This window comes from Felis catus, chromosome C2 (genome assembly GCF_018350175.1).
Source record: "Felis catus isolate Fca126 chromosome C2, F.catus_Fca126_mat1.0, whole genome shotgun sequence".
In the NCBI taxonomy this organism is placed as follows: Eukaryota; Metazoa; Chordata; class Mammalia; order Carnivora; family Felidae; genus Felis; species Felis catus.
Window position 1 is genome coordinate 13443118 of NC_058376.1, and position 16680 is coordinate 13459797.

The 16680-nt window shown below is 42.7% G+C and overlaps 1 long non-coding RNA gene across 1 annotated transcript in view; it reads left to right on the top strand.

The window, feature by feature from the left end:
* LOC105260899 overlaps positions 1–16680 on the top strand; it is an 81012-nt gene that overhangs the window by 19216 nt on the left and 45116 nt on the right. The window contains exon 2 of the long non-coding RNA XR_006584847.1: positions 7330–7519. This is a non-coding gene — a long non-coding RNA (uncharacterized LOC105260899). The remainder of the gene's footprint in view (positions 1–7329; positions 7520–16680) is intronic.

Consider the following 16680-nt stretch of genomic DNA (forward strand, 5'->3'; position numbering starts at 1 on the left):
CTGTGCCATCGTCCCTTCTGTTATGCTTGGATTCCATTCCCCAGTCCTGGTGCTCAGCCAGGGGGATTACTCCATCACAGATGCGTGGGTGCAGAGGCCGAGCCCTCTGTGACGGTGAGCAGGTACCCCCACTTATCATAATGGATTACAAGGAAAGGGCGCTGTGCAGTAAAGAATTAACCTTGCCCAAAGAGAGATCTCGTCTTTGCCCTCAGCCAGGAGGTGATCTCTAAACCCTGAGAATGTCCTCCCTGATAAGAGTGATTTTGTTTACTTGGATCCTTGGGCCGTGCCAGATGGTCTAACAATGTGATTTGTGTGGGGGTGTTGGTCATGCAGTATCAGCTCAATCCTTGGATACACTGGAGACTGAGGTCAGCCATGTGGGCAACTGACCGTGTCCTCACGATCAGAGCCCAATTAAAATTAACTCTACACCATGGCTTGAGTAAACTTTCCTGGTTGGCAGTAGTCCATGCATATTGCCACACATTGTTTCCAAGAGTTGACACTGTCCATGACTTCACTGGGAGAGGACAGCTGGAGGCTTTGTGTGTGGAACTCTCCTGGACCCTCTGTGTCTCTTCCCTTGGCTGGTTTTAATCTGTATCCTTTCGCTTAATAAATCATAGCAGCGAGTATACTAGGTTTCAGCAAGTTCTGAGAGTTCTTCTAGTGAATTCTTGAACTTAGGGTGGTTGTGGGAATCCTTGGACTTGCCAGTGGTGTCAGAAGTGAGGGTAGTCTTGGGGACCGTACCCTAACTTTACAGGCACTCAGTAGGGACCCAAACGTGTGATCCCTAGTCCTAAATTCTCCACTCACAGGCTGGACAAGCCACTTCATCTCCTTGAACCTCCTTTTTGTCACCACTCAATGCGGAGGGTGTTGTCTGTGTGCCCCCCAGAGGAGGCTGCTGTGGATATTGAGATGGAAGATGTAAGAGATGGAGGGGAAGCTGTCCAGTTCCGTGCCAATGTACCACTGGCACAAATGTGTTGAGTGCCCTCTCTTGTCTAGGCAGATTTGATAATGATGATGATGACAGTGAGGATCCCACTCCTACAGTCTGACTGACCTTTTCTGTCTAGACAGGGAAGAAAGGGGGGTTGGGGTTGAAGAGCAAGTACCTGGAGCCTAAGTGGAAGCCATTTCTCTGAAATAAGGTCTTAGGAGCCACTTACCTGGTAGAAGAATGAAAGCCCTGTGCATGTCACAAGACACGAATTTAAGCTACAGTGCACCTGTCATCAGGACAAAACCTCAAAATCTTGACAAAGTACTCTGTGGCGAGGCTGTGAGGAAGTAGGCTTTCACACCCGGTGGTGGGAATACAAAATGGTACATCCCCTGATGAAGGGAATTGAGCGGTATCTAACAAAAGTACACAGTATTTACCTTTGACCTAGAAATAGCACTTCTGGTATTATCCTGAATTACACTTCTCTCTCTGTCCCTCTCCCCCTCTCTGTCCCTCCCTCCTTCTCTCTCTCTCTCTGTCTCTCTCTCTCTCTCTCTCTCTCTCGATATCACTATAGATAAGCTCTATCTATACAGCACTGATGGGTAAATAGGATCTTGCCAAGTTCAGGGAGACTTCATTTTTTTTTTTTTTACAAGAAATAGGTTGGTAGGTGGGTAGATAGATCGATATTCTTTATACCTTTTATCTAGATTCAACCGATTGTTAACAGTTTTATTTATTTATTTTAAGGTTTTTTTAATGTTTATTTATTTTTGAGAGAGAGATTGATAGAGTATGAGCAGGGGAGGGGCAGAGAGAGAGAGAGAGAGAGAGAGAGAGAGAGAGAGAGAATCTGAAGCAGGCTTCAGGCTCCGAGCTGTCAGCGCAGAGCCTGACACGGGGCTCGAACTCAGGGACCGTGAGATCATGACCTCAGCTGAAGTCAGACGCTCAACCAACTGAGCCACCCAGGTGCCCCAACATTTTTATTTTTATGTCACAGTTGTTCATGAACACTCTCTCCATATATGTATGTATATGTGTCTGGATATACATGTATATATATGTATATTTATGTGTCTGTCTAATAAAAGAGACATTTTTGCCGAATCACTAAGACTACTAATATGTACCCTTTACACCTAAATAATTCAGAATATACTAACAACAAAAACATTCTCTTATATAATCTCAGAAAAATCATCTAATTCAAGAAATTAGTATTAATACAATACTTTTTGTTTGTTTGTTTGTTTGTTTTTGCTTTATTTTAGAGAGAAAGAGAGAGAGAACTCAAGGTGGGGAGGGGGCAGAGGGAGAGAGAGAGAGAATCACAAGACAGCATGGAGCCCATTGTGAGCTCAATCCCATGACCCTGGGATCATAACCTGAGTTGAAATCAAGAGTTGGATGCTTAACTGACTGAGCCACCCAAACATTTTCCACCCGAACATGGAAAATATATTAAACAATAGTATTGTAGGGACATCTAGGTGGCCCAGTCGGTTAAGCATCTGACTCGTTGGGGCTCAGGTCATGATTTCACAGTTTGTGGGTTCGAGCCCTGAATCGGCCTCCATGCTGACAGCATGGAGCCTGCTTCAGATTCTATCTCTCTCACTGTCTCTCTGCCCCTCCCATGTTCACACACTCTCTCTCTCAAAAGAAATAAATAAACTTTAAAACAATTTTTAGATAAATAAATATATATATATTTTTTTTCCATGTTCATATTTTGCCAGTTGTCCCAATAATATCTTTTATAAACCTTTGTTTTCAAGCTTGGCTCCAGTCCTGGATTAATCAAGACATTTAATTGTCAAATCTCTTGAATCTCCCATAATCTGGAAGCATTCCTCTGCCTTACTTTGTCATGACATGTACATTTTTTAGAGGACAAGTGCCTAGTTTTATAGAGGGCCCCTTAATTGGGGCTTATCTGATTGCTTCCTTGAGATTATTCTGGTTACACATTTTGGGTCTGGAGTATTGTGATCTCAGTGTGTCCTATTATTATTGTTTGAATGTTGGACACTTGCTCTGTGGTCAACATTATAATATCTGGGATAGTTCTCCACTATAAAGGTGTTCTTTCCTCTCTATAGTTAATACCTCACCTGTGGGGAGCCACTTAGAGCCTTAGTTAATATCGTGCTCCAGTCCGTCTCACCCAAAAGAATCAGTGAACTCAGACCTTGTAAAGAAAATGGATTCTCCCTGAACTTGACAAGATCCTAAAAATTTACCCATCAGTGCTGTATCTATTTTCAGGGGAAACAGGGCACCCTCAAGCTCAGGAGCCTTTAACTGGTGTCCCAGGAGTCTTTAACTGGTGTCCCAAGGGGTCCTTGGATAGAACTCAGGAGGCCTTACAGTTGGCTGGGAAAGCAGTTAGGTTGATATTTCCACCAACCTCGAAGTAAAATTCATTAGTCTTGTAAATTATGAAGAGACAGCAAACCATAGCAGTACCAGTGTCTATGTCACCCATGGAAATTCCAGATGTTTTTGTATCACATTACAACTGATATGGACTATTATTTACACTCATCATTCCTTTGAAATCCTAAGTTATTAGACTCATCACTAGATCTTGTCATTCTGTGTATTAATAAAGAAGCACATATATTACATATCAAATTTTAAATACATTTTGATGCTAGAATTTCAACAGTGTTTCCTTTGTCAGCCTGTGCACTTGACTTTCTGCACTTGTCTTAATGCATTAATGCATTCAGGCTGTAATAACAAAGTACTAGAGACTGGGTATTTATAAACAACAGACATTAATTTCTCACAGTCCTGGAGGCTGCAAGACAGATCAGGGGGCCGGCCTGGTAGTGTTCTAGTGAGTTGCAGACTGCTGCTTCCGGCTGCGTCCCCATATGCGGAAGGGGCAGGGAGCTCTGTGGGGTCTGTTTTAGAAGAGCACTAATCCCACTTGCGGGGCTCCACTTTCCTGACTGAGCACCACCCCAGAGACCTCACGTCCTAATTATCACCACACTGGGCGTTAGGAATTCAACATGTGAATTTGTGAGAGACCAAACACTCAGACCACAGCAGCACCTAGGGACATTATCCTGAGCAGGAGCCCATGGCACAAAAAAGGTTAATGACCCCTGCCTCTGTCCTCTCTCCTCTCTAGCTGGTCCTCCTTACCTCTCCAGAATCACCTTTTGAAAACACCAACTTTCCTGGTTTTCCTCTCTGGCCCTCGAGCATTTGCTGCTTTGGGCACCAGAATCAAAGGAACTGCTTGGAGGTTTGCCACGATCTGGTCTCGGGTTTTTCATCTGCTGCTCCCACTAATCTGGCCTCACCCAGACACCCCTTTGTGCTGTGGCTCATGACATGGCCTGCCGTGTGTCTTCTCTTCTGCTTCAAAAAGAAAACCTGCTGCCCTTCCAGACTTGGTCTTTCTTGAGATGATCCCTGACCCCAGCCCAAATCAGTCCTTCCCTTTCTGTTCGTTCAGTGCTTCATTTATTTGCCTTCGTAACCCTGATCAGCACCCGCAGGTTTTTGGACTTTACCTGTCTCTCTACTGTCTTTCCTACAGGATGGGAAGCCCCTTAGGGGCATCCTTCATCCTGGCAGCTGCTAACCCTATGCTGGAGCACTACACATGGTTGTAAGTTAGGTTTGTGCGGTTGAACAGATACAGATCCCCACTTTGCAGTAAGAATAGGCAGGCCCAGGTGAGAAGCCCCAGGCTTCTGGAGAACCCAAGATTCCTGGGCCCTGAGCTGGAGTTCCCAATCTACTATAGAGCGCTGGGTGTCTGGCCAGTTTCACCACGTTATGACCTAGAATTTCTCTTAACAACCGGAACTTGTGTTGTCTTACTGCGTCGAGGAAATAATCTTTCTGAGACAGGTTTAATGGAAAGATAAATATGTCAGCAAGAATTAGACCCACCATTTTCTGTTTGGATGTAACATTTATATGTGAAATGATTCCTAAAGCTCCTGAATTTCTTCTTCCCAAGAGCCCCACTGGCTCTTTCTAATTTTCACATATGAAAAATTCTAAATATTCAGAAAAGTACAGAGAATGATTTAGTGAACCTATCACCTACATTGAACAATTACCATTTTGCCACTTTTTGCTTCATGCTTTGTCTTATATAATTTATTGAAGCATTTTATTTATTTTTAAAAAATGTTTGGTTATTTATTTTGAGAGAGAGACAAAGGGTGAGCAGGGGAGAGGCAGAGAGAGAGAGAGAGAGAGAGAGAGAGAGAATCCCAAGCAGGCTTTGTGCTGTGAGCACAGAGCTGGACGCAGGGCTCAATCCCACAAACCATGAGATCCTGACCTGAGCTGAAATCAAGAGCCGGATGCTTAACCAACTGAGCCACCAAGGTGCCCCTCCTGAAGCATGTTAAAGTCAGTTACAAACATCACAGCAGCTCAACCTTAAGGGACAGTGTCTTCCAGAATAATTCCTTCATCGCCATAAGAAAATTAATTCCTTAGCATCTTCTTCCACTTAGCCCACATTCAAATTTCTCCAGTTGTCCTTAAAAAAACTTTAGTACAGGGGCGCCTGGGTGGCGCAGTCGGTTAAGCGTCCGACTTCAGCCAGGTCATGATCTCGCGGTCTGTGAGTTCGAGCCCTGCGTCAGGCTCTGGGCTGATGGCTCAGAGCCTGGAGCCTGTTTCCGATTCTGTGTCTCCCTCTCTCTCTGCCCCTCCCCCGTTCATGCTCGGTCTCTCTCTGTCCCAAAAATAAATAAACGCTCAAAAAAAGAAAATTAAAAAAAAAAAAAACTTTAGTACAGTTGGTTTGTTAGAATTAGCATAGAACAACTCCCCGTTTTTTCTTTGTTTCATATCCTTGTCTTATTGAGAAAACCAAATCAGTTACTCTCCCATTCTGAATCTGGCTGGTTTCTTCCTCATGTGGTCATTTAACTTGTCTTCTATACTTCCTGTCACCTGGTATTTAAATCTAGAATCCTGCTTAGACTTAACAAAAATATTAAATATTTTTAGTAAGAATATTTAAAAGTGATGTTGTGGGCTTCACCAGGTTGCTTAGAATATCTGGCTGCCCTATTACTAATAATGCTAGGATCTGGTGAGTTCTGGCAGCATGATCGCTTGTGTAGAATTGTGTTTCTCGGAGCGCCTGGGTGCCTCTTAGTTCGTGAGTTCAAGCCCTGCATCGGGCTCTGCTCTCAGCACAGAGCCTGCTTCAGATCCTCTGTCCTACCCCCTCTCTCTCTGCCCTTCACCCACTCTCTCTCACTCGCTCTCAAAAATAAATAACATTAAAAAAAATTGCATTTCCCCCTGTCAACCAGCAAGTAATCTCTGGCATGACACTTGGTACCCTGTTTGCCGTCAGTCTTTCACCTAAAGGGTGTGTCATCTGCTGATGGATATTGCTTGAGTCAGTTTTTTCATTAGAGTTTGCACAATGGGGATTTTATATCATGACTTTTGTACATTTATTAACCGGTTTCCAGGGTGCCTGGGTGGCTCAGTCAGTTGAGCATCCAACTTTGGCTCAGATCATGATCTCGTGGTCTGTGAGTTTGAGCCCTGCATCGGACTCTGTGCTGACAGCTCAGAGCCTGGAGCCTGCTTCCCATTCTGTCTCCCTCTCTCTCTGCCCCCACTCATGCTCAGTCTCTCTCTCTCTCTCTCTCTCTGTCAAAAATAAACATTAAAAAAATTTTTTTTTAATTAACTGGTTTCCTTCTGTAAAAAGCAGAGACTTTTCTCATCCCTCAGGCCCATTTGGTCATCCTGAAATACAGTTTCTGTAGGAAAGGTAAAATAAATGTTCACATATTTCTCTTTAATAATCCATTTTCCAAGTAAGGAGTTATAGCGCTGGCTACCATCAGTGGTGGCAAATGCATTGTTTTAGGGGAAGGAACTTTCTCTTTTTGTTGAATATCACAATGAGTTTATGATTTGGGGATTTTTTGATGGGGGGAGATTTTTTAGGTCTCATTCTAGAGTCTCAATAAAAATAAGTTTGTTTCTTTTGTTTTGTTTTTTACCTTGTTACCTGATACTGATCGTTTTTTTCTGTTTTATCCATATGGTGATATGAGACAATTTCATTGCTTGCAACTGGTCAGCAGTACATTTTATGCTTTCCATTTACTACACTTTAATTATAAATCCCCTTGGGCTGAGCACCTATGTTGCTACCAATACTTCTTATGATAGTTAACTTTATGTGTCAGCTTGAGTAGACCATGCCGGTGGGGGGGGGCGGGGGGAGGGGGAGGTGCAGACATGTTGTCAAACTTCATTCTGACCATCTGTAAGGCTGTTCTTTTCTTGTGAGAATAACATTTGAATGTGTAAACTGAGTAAAGCAGATTGTCCTCCCGGTATAGGTGGGACCCATGCAATCAACTGAAGACGTGAATAGAATAAAAAGACTGAATAAGAGGGAACGTCTCCTGCCTGACCCTTTGAATCAGAACATCCGTCTCTTCCTATCCTCTGACTGGAACTTCGATGAGTTCTCCTGGTTCTCCAGCTTGCCAGCTGCAGATCTTGGGACTTCTCAGCCTCCATAATCAGGTGAGCTGATTCTGTATTTTATACAGGTATACGCATACGCACGCACACAGGCGTATGTGCATCTTGTTGGTTCTGTTTCTCCAAAGAACCCTGACTATGCGCTTTGCTACCAGATGTACCTTCTCATGCGTGAGAGTGTGTGATTCCTCCCATTTTCATTGACACTTGATTTTTATTTTTTCAGGTTTATAACATGTTCTTTCTGCCCAGCAGCCCCGCTGGCTTCCTTTAGCAGTAAGTCCACACATATCACAGGGCCCTCCCGTGTCCCATGTCCTGCCTTCCCGCCGGCCAGCTCTTTGCCCCATCTCTTACTCAAGAACCACGCTCTCCGGCTTCTAGCCAAGTGGGCCTCGTGCTGCTCTTCTGCTGTACCAGCGCCGTCCCACCTCAAACCCTTCCCTTGGCTGTTTGCTCTGCTTGGACGCCCTATCACTTCTCCTCGAAGATGTCTGTGATACTGTGATGTCCAATAAATACATATTTGGTCTTTGTCCCCATCTATAGCCCAGAGCTCCAAAAACCCTTGGAATTTCCAAAGTGACGATAGCGATAGAGTGTCTTGATACTCATAACAAACCCCTCTCAGCCGCACGTGCGTTTATATCAACCAGGTAACTTTTGGAAAGCGTCTAAGGATCAGGGCCAGTTACCAGGAAAATAGAGGTTGAATAGAGGTTGAAAATGTCAGCCCTGACCCCTGACCTTTGAGGAAGGGAGAGAGAATACAGGTTGAATCGGTTGCCATTGGCCAGTGATTTCATCAGTCCTGCCTATGTAACGAAACCTCCGTAAAAAGCCAAAAGGACGGGGTTCGGAGAACTTCCGGGTTGGTGAATAAGGGGAGGTGCTAGGAGAGCGGAGTTCTCAGGTCATGGAAGCTCCACACCCTTTCCCACGTACCTTGCCCGACACATCTCTTCCATCTGATGGTTCCTGAGTTGTACCCTCTTATAAGAAACCAATAATTGGCGAGTAAAATGTTCCTCTGAGCTAGTTCTGTGAGCCTCTGTAGCAAGTTAATTCAACCCAAGGGGGGATCGTGGGATGCTCCAATTTATGGCAGGTCACCAGAAGCACAGGTAACAACTTGGACTTGTAATCGGCATCCGAAGGGGCGGGGGTGGGGGAGAGTATAGTGGGACGGAGCCCTTAACCTGTGGGACGTGACACAGTCTGCAGGTAGATGGTGTTAGGAGTGAGCTAACTGCCTGTGGTGTTGGAGAAAACACATAGTGGAATTTCATTCCCTTATCTTTGCCTCTGGAAGTGAGCGTAAATTTACCTGACTTCTGTTCACTCATATTTACCTTCTGCTCTGGGTTTTTTATATAACCCACTGCTTCAATCAGTTGTAGTCATTATTCTTATTTATTTGTTTGTTTGTTTGTTTATTTATTTAATTTATTTTTTGCCCTTACAGTGTATGTATTAGATTAAGAGAACATCTTTCCTGGCTATAATCATTTCTAAGTATTCTCTTCCTTTTAATTGCAGTAAAATATACATAACATAAATTTACCATTTTGAAGTGTACACTTCAGTGGCATTAAGTCCATTCACATTGTTATGTAACCGTCACCGCCATCCGTCTCCAGAACTTTCTCATCATTCTAAACCAAAACTGTATACCCATTACACAAGAACTCCCCATTCCCCTCCCCCAGTCCCTGGGGTACCCACCCTTCTACTTTCTGCCTCTGTGAATCTGGCTTCTCTGGGCATCTCCTGTAAGTGGAATCATACGGTATTTGTCTTTTTATGACTGGCTGATTTCACTTAGCGTAAGGTCCATCCATGTTGTAGCATGTGTCAGAACTTCCTTCCTCTTAAAGACTAAATAATAGGGGTGCCTGGGTGGCTCCATCGGTTGAGCGTCCGACTTCGGCTCAGGTCATGATCTCGCCGTCCGTGAGTTCAAGCCCCGCGTTGGGCTCTGTGCTGACAGCTCAGAGCCTGGAGCCTGTTTCAGATTCTGTGTCTCCCTCTCTCTGACTCTCCCCCGTTCATGCTCTGTCTCTCTCTGTCTCAAAAATAAATAAATATTTAAAAAATTTAAAAAAAAGACTGAATAATATTCCTGTGTATACGTATATACCACACTTTGTTTATCCATTCACCATCAGTGCATTATTGGTTTTGATGCTCCCTTAGACCCATGGCAGTTCCTTCAAGTTGGTTCTGAGTTTTCATGACAGGACACCACTGCTCTTTGATCTTGCTTTCTGTGGTAGAAATGTCCCTCCTCTCCTACATTCCCTGTTTGGTCTTTCTCAAAGAATCCTGGGTTCCTCTTCATTGGGAATGGCATTTAGCCATCAAAATGTGGGTCTGTGTACTACATGTGTCTTAATTTTCCTACTAGAATCTATTCCTTGAAGAGAGCGGCCACATCTCACTCACCTTTGTTTTATGACAGTACCTTGCCTGTAACAGGTATGAAATCAATTTTTACTCCTTTAGATTCAAAAAATACCTTCACATTTGATCATAGATTGAATACCTCATGACGATAAATGTTTACAATTGCAAAATTCAGGGGCTGGCACATGAATTTAACTACCCAAACAATTACAAATGTGGTCTACTTTTATTTATTTATTTTAATAGCCCCATGTTAGGTGTAGAGACTACTTTAAAAAATAAAGTCTTGGGGCGCGTGGGTGGCTCAGTCGGTTGAGCATCCGACTTTGGCTCAGGTCATGATCTCACAGCTCGTGAGTTCGAGCCCCACGTCGGGCTCTCTGCTGACAGCTCAGAGCCTGGAGCCTGTGATTCTGTGTCTCCCTCTCTCTCTGTTCCTAACCCACTCACATTCTGTCTCTGCTTCTCTCAAAAATAAATAAACATTAAAAAAAATTTTTTTTAAATAAGAAAAAAAATAATAAAGTCTTTAGGGGAGCCTGGGTGGTGCAGTCAGTTGGGCATCCGACTCTTGATTTCGGCTCAGGTTGTAATCTCATGGTCATGAATTCGAGCTCAGCACAGAGCCCGCTTGAGATTCTCTCTCTCTCTCTGCCCCTTCCCCACTTGCTCTCTTTTTAAAAATAAAAAAATTTGGGGCACCTGGGTGGCTCAGTTGGTTGAGCGGCCGACTTCGGCTCAGGTCATGATCTTGTGGTCTGTGGGTTTGAGCCCCTCGTCGGTCTCTGTGCTGACAGCTCAGAGCCTGGAGCCTGCTTCGGATTCTGTGTCTCCCTCTCTCTCTGACCCTCCCCCATTCGTGCTTTGTCTCTCTCTGACTCAAAAATAAATAAATGTTAAAAAAAATAAAAATTAAAAATTAAAAATTAAAAAATTAAAATCTTAAAAAACAATTGCCAAATTGAAATCGTGGACTGAAAAAAATATTTTTATAATGATACTCAGTTTTTAATGTCTGCAGATGTATCTAGGCACTAATATGACTAAAGAATAAAAGTGAAAGAAGCGTATCAATTATAAACCACAGGAATGGATATCATGCATGATTAGTTTTGTCATTTTGCCGCCATATAACTGATGTTTGAAATAAAATCATGTTCCTGTATTGTTCATTGCTGTGAACAAATCACCCCACGTATAGTGTCTTTACACAGCAATAATCATTTATTATCTCTGATCATTTCTATGGCTGTAGATTTCAGAAGTGGTATGGTTCAGTAGTTCTAGCTTAAGGCTACTCCTGAGGTTGTAGTTAGACATTGGCTGGGCTGCTATTATCTGAAGGCTCAACTGGGGCTGAAGGATGTGCCCAGGTCATGGCTTCCTCACTTGCCTGCAGGTTGGTGGGAGGCTTCAGTTACTCCCTGCATGAGCCTTTCCATGGGGCTGCTTGAGCATCCTCATAGGATGGCAACCGCTCCCCTCAGCGTGAGTGATCCAGGAGAGCCACCATGTCTGTTATGACCCAGCCTTGGAAGCCACACACCACCACTTTTCACAGCATCCTACTGGTCCCACAGGCCAACCCAGGTTCAAGCTAGGAGGGTGGACACCTGTGCAAGGGTGTGGACACCAGGAGGCAGGGGTCAATAGCGAACATCTTAGAGGCTGGCTACCAGACTTTTATTACATTTTTTATTATATAAACCTTACCAGACTTAAATTACATTTCTGATGATAACTTCAGAACTGCTTAAAAAATAAAATAAAATTTAGCTTAATTCAAAGATGTTTGAGAAGAAACATAACAGGAGATTTTATCAGAAATTTCCATTCTCAGGGCGCCTGGATGGCTCAGTCAGTTAAGCGTCTGACTTCAGCTCAGGCTCAGGTCATGATCTCACAGTTTGAGAGTTTGAGCCCTGCATCGGGCTCTCTGTTGTCAGCACAGCACCCACTTCAGATCCTCTGTCCCCCCCCTCTCTCTGCCCCTCCCCGGCTCATGCACATGTACACACACTCTCTTTAAAAAATAGACATTAAAAATTTTTTTCCATTCTCTTTTGTTGTGCACAAAACTACATTTGAAATTTTTATTAGACTCAGGATTCAGGAAAGCTAACAGAAGTGAAGCTGCCTCTTCCCAATGAACATATGTATCATATCATATGTGTATTTTATGTCTCATTTGAGATATACATCCCATAAAGACTGACTGGCTGTTAAGAATCACAGCTATCTCAAAAAAAAAAAAAAAAAAAGAATCACAGCTAAACTCAATTTGAAACGTCTTTCTGCCAGTGTTATGAAAAGAAATGTTAAGGATATTATTTTTTACTATAAGCATAATTATTTTTTCACCTCTATAAACACTTTTATATGCTAAAAGTAGATTATATTTGGGGCACCTGGGTGGCTCAGTCGGCTAAGCATCAGACTTCGACTCAGGTCATGATCTAGCAGTTTGTGTGTTTGAGCCCCATGTCAGGCTCTGTGCTGACAGCTCAGAGCCTAGAGCCTACTTTGGATTCTGTGTCTCCCTCTCTTTCTGACTCTCCCCGGCTCACACTCTGTCTCTCTCAAAAATAAACAAACATTAAAATAAATAATAAAAGTAGACCACATTTGTAATTGTTTGGGTAGTTAAATGAAATTATAGAGCTTCTATTCCCTAGAAGATCTTGAGTCTTTGGAAGCACTTAGACCAATGGTTGCAGAGTCCAGTCTGCAGTTTGTAGGACAGGTTCCATGGATCTACATTTGCTTTAATTTTTTTATGCCAAGATCAGAGTAGTCTCTTACACATTTCTACCCAAACTCAAATAATTGATGACCCCCCCTGGGGACAGTTATGAAGAGGCCTCGTACTGCAAGATCAGGCCACTTTAAAGCACCCCCCTAGGGGCGCCTGGGTGGCTCAGTCAGTTAAGCATCCAACTTTGGCTTAGGTCATGATCTCACAGTTCATGAATTTGAGCCCTGCTTCAGGCTCTGTGCTGACAGCTTGGAACCTGGAGCTTGCTTCAGATTCTGTGTCTCCTGTTCTCTCTGCCCCTCCCCCACTCACGCTCTGTCTCCCCCTCCCCCAAATAAATAAACATTTAAAAAAATTATAAGTAGGGGCGCCTGGGTGGCGCAGTCGGTTAAGCGTCCAACTTCAGCCAGGTCACGATCTCGCGGTCCATGAGTTCGAGCCCTGCGTCAGGCTCTGGGCTGATGGCTCAGAGCCTGGAGCCTGTTTCCGATTCTGTGTCTCCCTCTCTCTCTGGCCCTCCCCCGTTCATGCTCTGTCTCTCTCTGTCCCAAAAATAAATAAACGTTGAAAAAAAAAATTATAAGTAAATAAAGTGCCCCCTAGTCTCGGGGAATTTGTTTAGTCAAATCTGACAGTAGCCTCAGCCATCACTCAATGTAGGATCACTTCCAACATACATTTATGTATAACTTACATGAACTTAATTATATATGCATATTGGGGGCAGGGGCAAAGATAGAAAGAATGAAAGAATATAAATTTACATCATGAAGGAGATTTTTGCCTACTATTCCCATCAATAAGTCTATGCCCTGGAGTAGAAGGGAGATTGGAGATTTGAATCAAATATTTCTTCACATGCTCTCAGTTTCTGGGTAACTCTCATTGTGTGAGCATTTCACACTGTGTGTATGATTCTACTATTTTAAGTACATATTTTTTTTAAAAAAGTTACTAAGGTATAATTGGCATATAACATTATATTTGTTTCAGGTATACGACATAATGATTCCATACTTGTATATATTGTGAAATGATCACTACATTTCTACTTAACATCTCTCACCAAATGTGGTTATAATTTTTTTCTTTTCTTTCTTATGATGAAGGCTTTAAAGCTCTACTCTCTTACCAACTTTCAAATACGAAACACAGTATTATTAACTACAGTCACCATGTGGCACCTTACATCCCCAGGACATATTTATTTTATAGCTGGAAGATTGTACCTTTTGTCCTTCTTCACCCATTCCTCCCCTGACCCACCTGTCCCCCCCCCCCAGCATCCACAATCTGTTCTCTGTATCTATAAGCTTGGTTTTTTGTTTGTTTTGTTTTTTAGATTCCACATATATATGGATTTTTTAAAGTTTTATTTATTTAAGTAATCTCTACACATAGAGCTCGAACTCATGACCCCGAGATCAAGAGTTGCATGCTTTTCTGACTGAGCCAGCCAAGTGCCCCTACACATAAATGGGTTATATGATGAGATTATATGGTTATTTGTCCTCTGTCTGATTTATTTCTCTTAGCTTAATGCCCTCAAGGTCCATCCGTGTTGTCACAGATACCAGGATTTCATTGTATACCACATCCTGTTTATCCAGTCATCCATCAATGGACACTTAGGTTGTTTCCACGTCTTGACTATTGTAAATAATGCTGCAGCGAATGAACGTGGGAATGCATATATTTTTTCAAATTAATGTTTTTATTTTCTTAGAATAAATACCCAGAAGTGGAATCACATGATGTATTAGTTTTATTTTTAAATTTTTAAAAAATATTTATTTATTTTTGGGAGAGTGCAAGTGGAGGAGGGGCAGAGAAAGGGAGACAGAGGATCCGAAGCAGGCTCTGTGCTGACAAGCTGACAGCAGTGAGCCCCATGTGGGGATCAAGCCCACAAACCACGAGATCATGACCTGAGCCAAAGTTGGACGCTCAACCAACTGAACCACCTAAGTGCCCCTATTTTTTAATTTTTTTAAAGTAAGCTCTACATCCAATGTGGGGCTTGAACTCACAACCCCAAGATCAAGAGCTGCATGTTCTACTGACTGAGCCCAGCACCCCTCTATTTTTGATTTTTTGAGGAACTGCCATACTGTTTTCCACCATAGCTGCACCAGCTTGCATTCCTAACAACAGTATACAAGGGTACCCTTTTCTCTACATCCTCACCAACAATTGTTATTTCTTGTCTTTTTGATATTAGCCATCCTGACAGGTGCGAGGTGATATCTCATTGTGATTTTGATTTGCATTTCCCCACGATGAATGATGTTGAACATCTTTTCATGTGTCTGTTGGCCATCTGGATGTCTTCTTGGGGAAAATGTCTAATCAGATCCTCCACCCGTTTTTAAATCAGATGGTTTGATATATTGCTATTGAGTTGTGTGAGTTCTTTATATATTTTAGTTATTAAGCCCTTGTCAGACAAATGATTTGAAAATATTTTCTCCCATTCAATAGGTTGCCTTTTCACTTTGTTGATTATTTCCTTTGCTGTGCAGAAGCTTTTTAGTTTGATGTAGTTTAGGTACTGTATACAGGCCCTATATACCCAAGTGGTTATTTCAACTGATGCTCAATTGAAAATAAACATAAAAACAACAATCTGTTCATCTCTGGTGTTGGGGAAGAGGACTATTATTTTTAAGTGAATAAATTTTTTATTTAAGGAATTTTACATGTGATTTCTTCCACTGCCAATCACCCTAGTTCCTGCAAAGTCATAATCATAATCTTCAAAATAGTCCCTTTAAAAAGAACTTTTGTTTAATCCACAGTTGCCATTATCAGTCCAGAGTTCTTTCAGTTGGGCTTTTTTTTTTTGAAGTCTATTTATTTATTTTGAGAGAGAGAGAGAGAGTGCACGAGCAGCAAAAGGCAAAGAGAGAGGGAGAGAGAGAATTCCAAGCAGGCTCTGTGCTGTCAGCACCGAGCCCAATGCGGGGCTTGATTCCATGAACCATGAGTTTGTGACCTGAGCCGACATCAAGAGTCTGACACTTAACCATCTGAGCCACCCAGGCACCCCTCTGTTGGGCCTCTTTGATCTCCACTTGAATATAGACATTCTTCCAAAATTCCCCACCTGTAATCTTTGGAATTCAGTTTTTTCACTTTAGGGCCCTAGAAGTCAAACTGTAGGAAGTATACCAATTGCTATTTTGGCAAGTGATCTGAAATTCTTATTCCTTAATTGTTTCTAATATTGGGAAGTCTTGTTACTTTCCCTCTGCTCCATGAGCCTAGCAGAAAATGTTATAGGTCTCATGGTCACCACTGCAGTAAACTTGCTGTGATGGAAGGATCAGCTATGTGTCAGTGTAGCCACAGAGGACTGTTTTGGACAGCTCATGTGTCAGTCATCAAATGTTGTGTAAAGATGGTCCCTATTGAAAACTTAAGATTCATGAGGTAATTTTGGCAATACTAAATTCCAGCCTTTTATGTAGCCCTTAAAGTTGCTGAGAAAGTGGAGTCGGCTCTTTTCATCCTACTGTGTCAGTCAGTGTTCTCCAGAGAAGCAGAACCAATAGTTTGTATGTATGTATATACACTGATTGATTGGCAGGGCCACCGGGGCCGTTCAGTCAGTTGAGTGTCTGGCTGTTGGTTTCAGCTCAGGTATGATCTCAGGGTCGTTGGATCAAGGCCCACATTGGGCTCCACACTGAGCATGGAGACTGCTTGGGATTCTCTGTCTTTCCCTCTGTCCCTCTTCCCCATTTGCACTCTCCCTCTAAAATACAAATAAATAACTAAAAATAAATTGATTGGTTTTAAGAGATTGATTTTAAAGAACTGGCTCATATGATTATGTGGGCTGGCAAGTCTGAAATATGTAGGGCAGGCTGGAGACCCAAGGAAGAGTTGCAGTCTTGAGTCCACAGTCAGCCTGGAAACAGAATTCCTCTCTCTTCTGTGGACCTCAGTCTTTTCTGTTAAGGTCTTCAACTGATTGGATAAGGCCCACCCACCTTGTGCAGGGTAACTGACTTTACTCAAAGTCTAAAAATACCTTCAC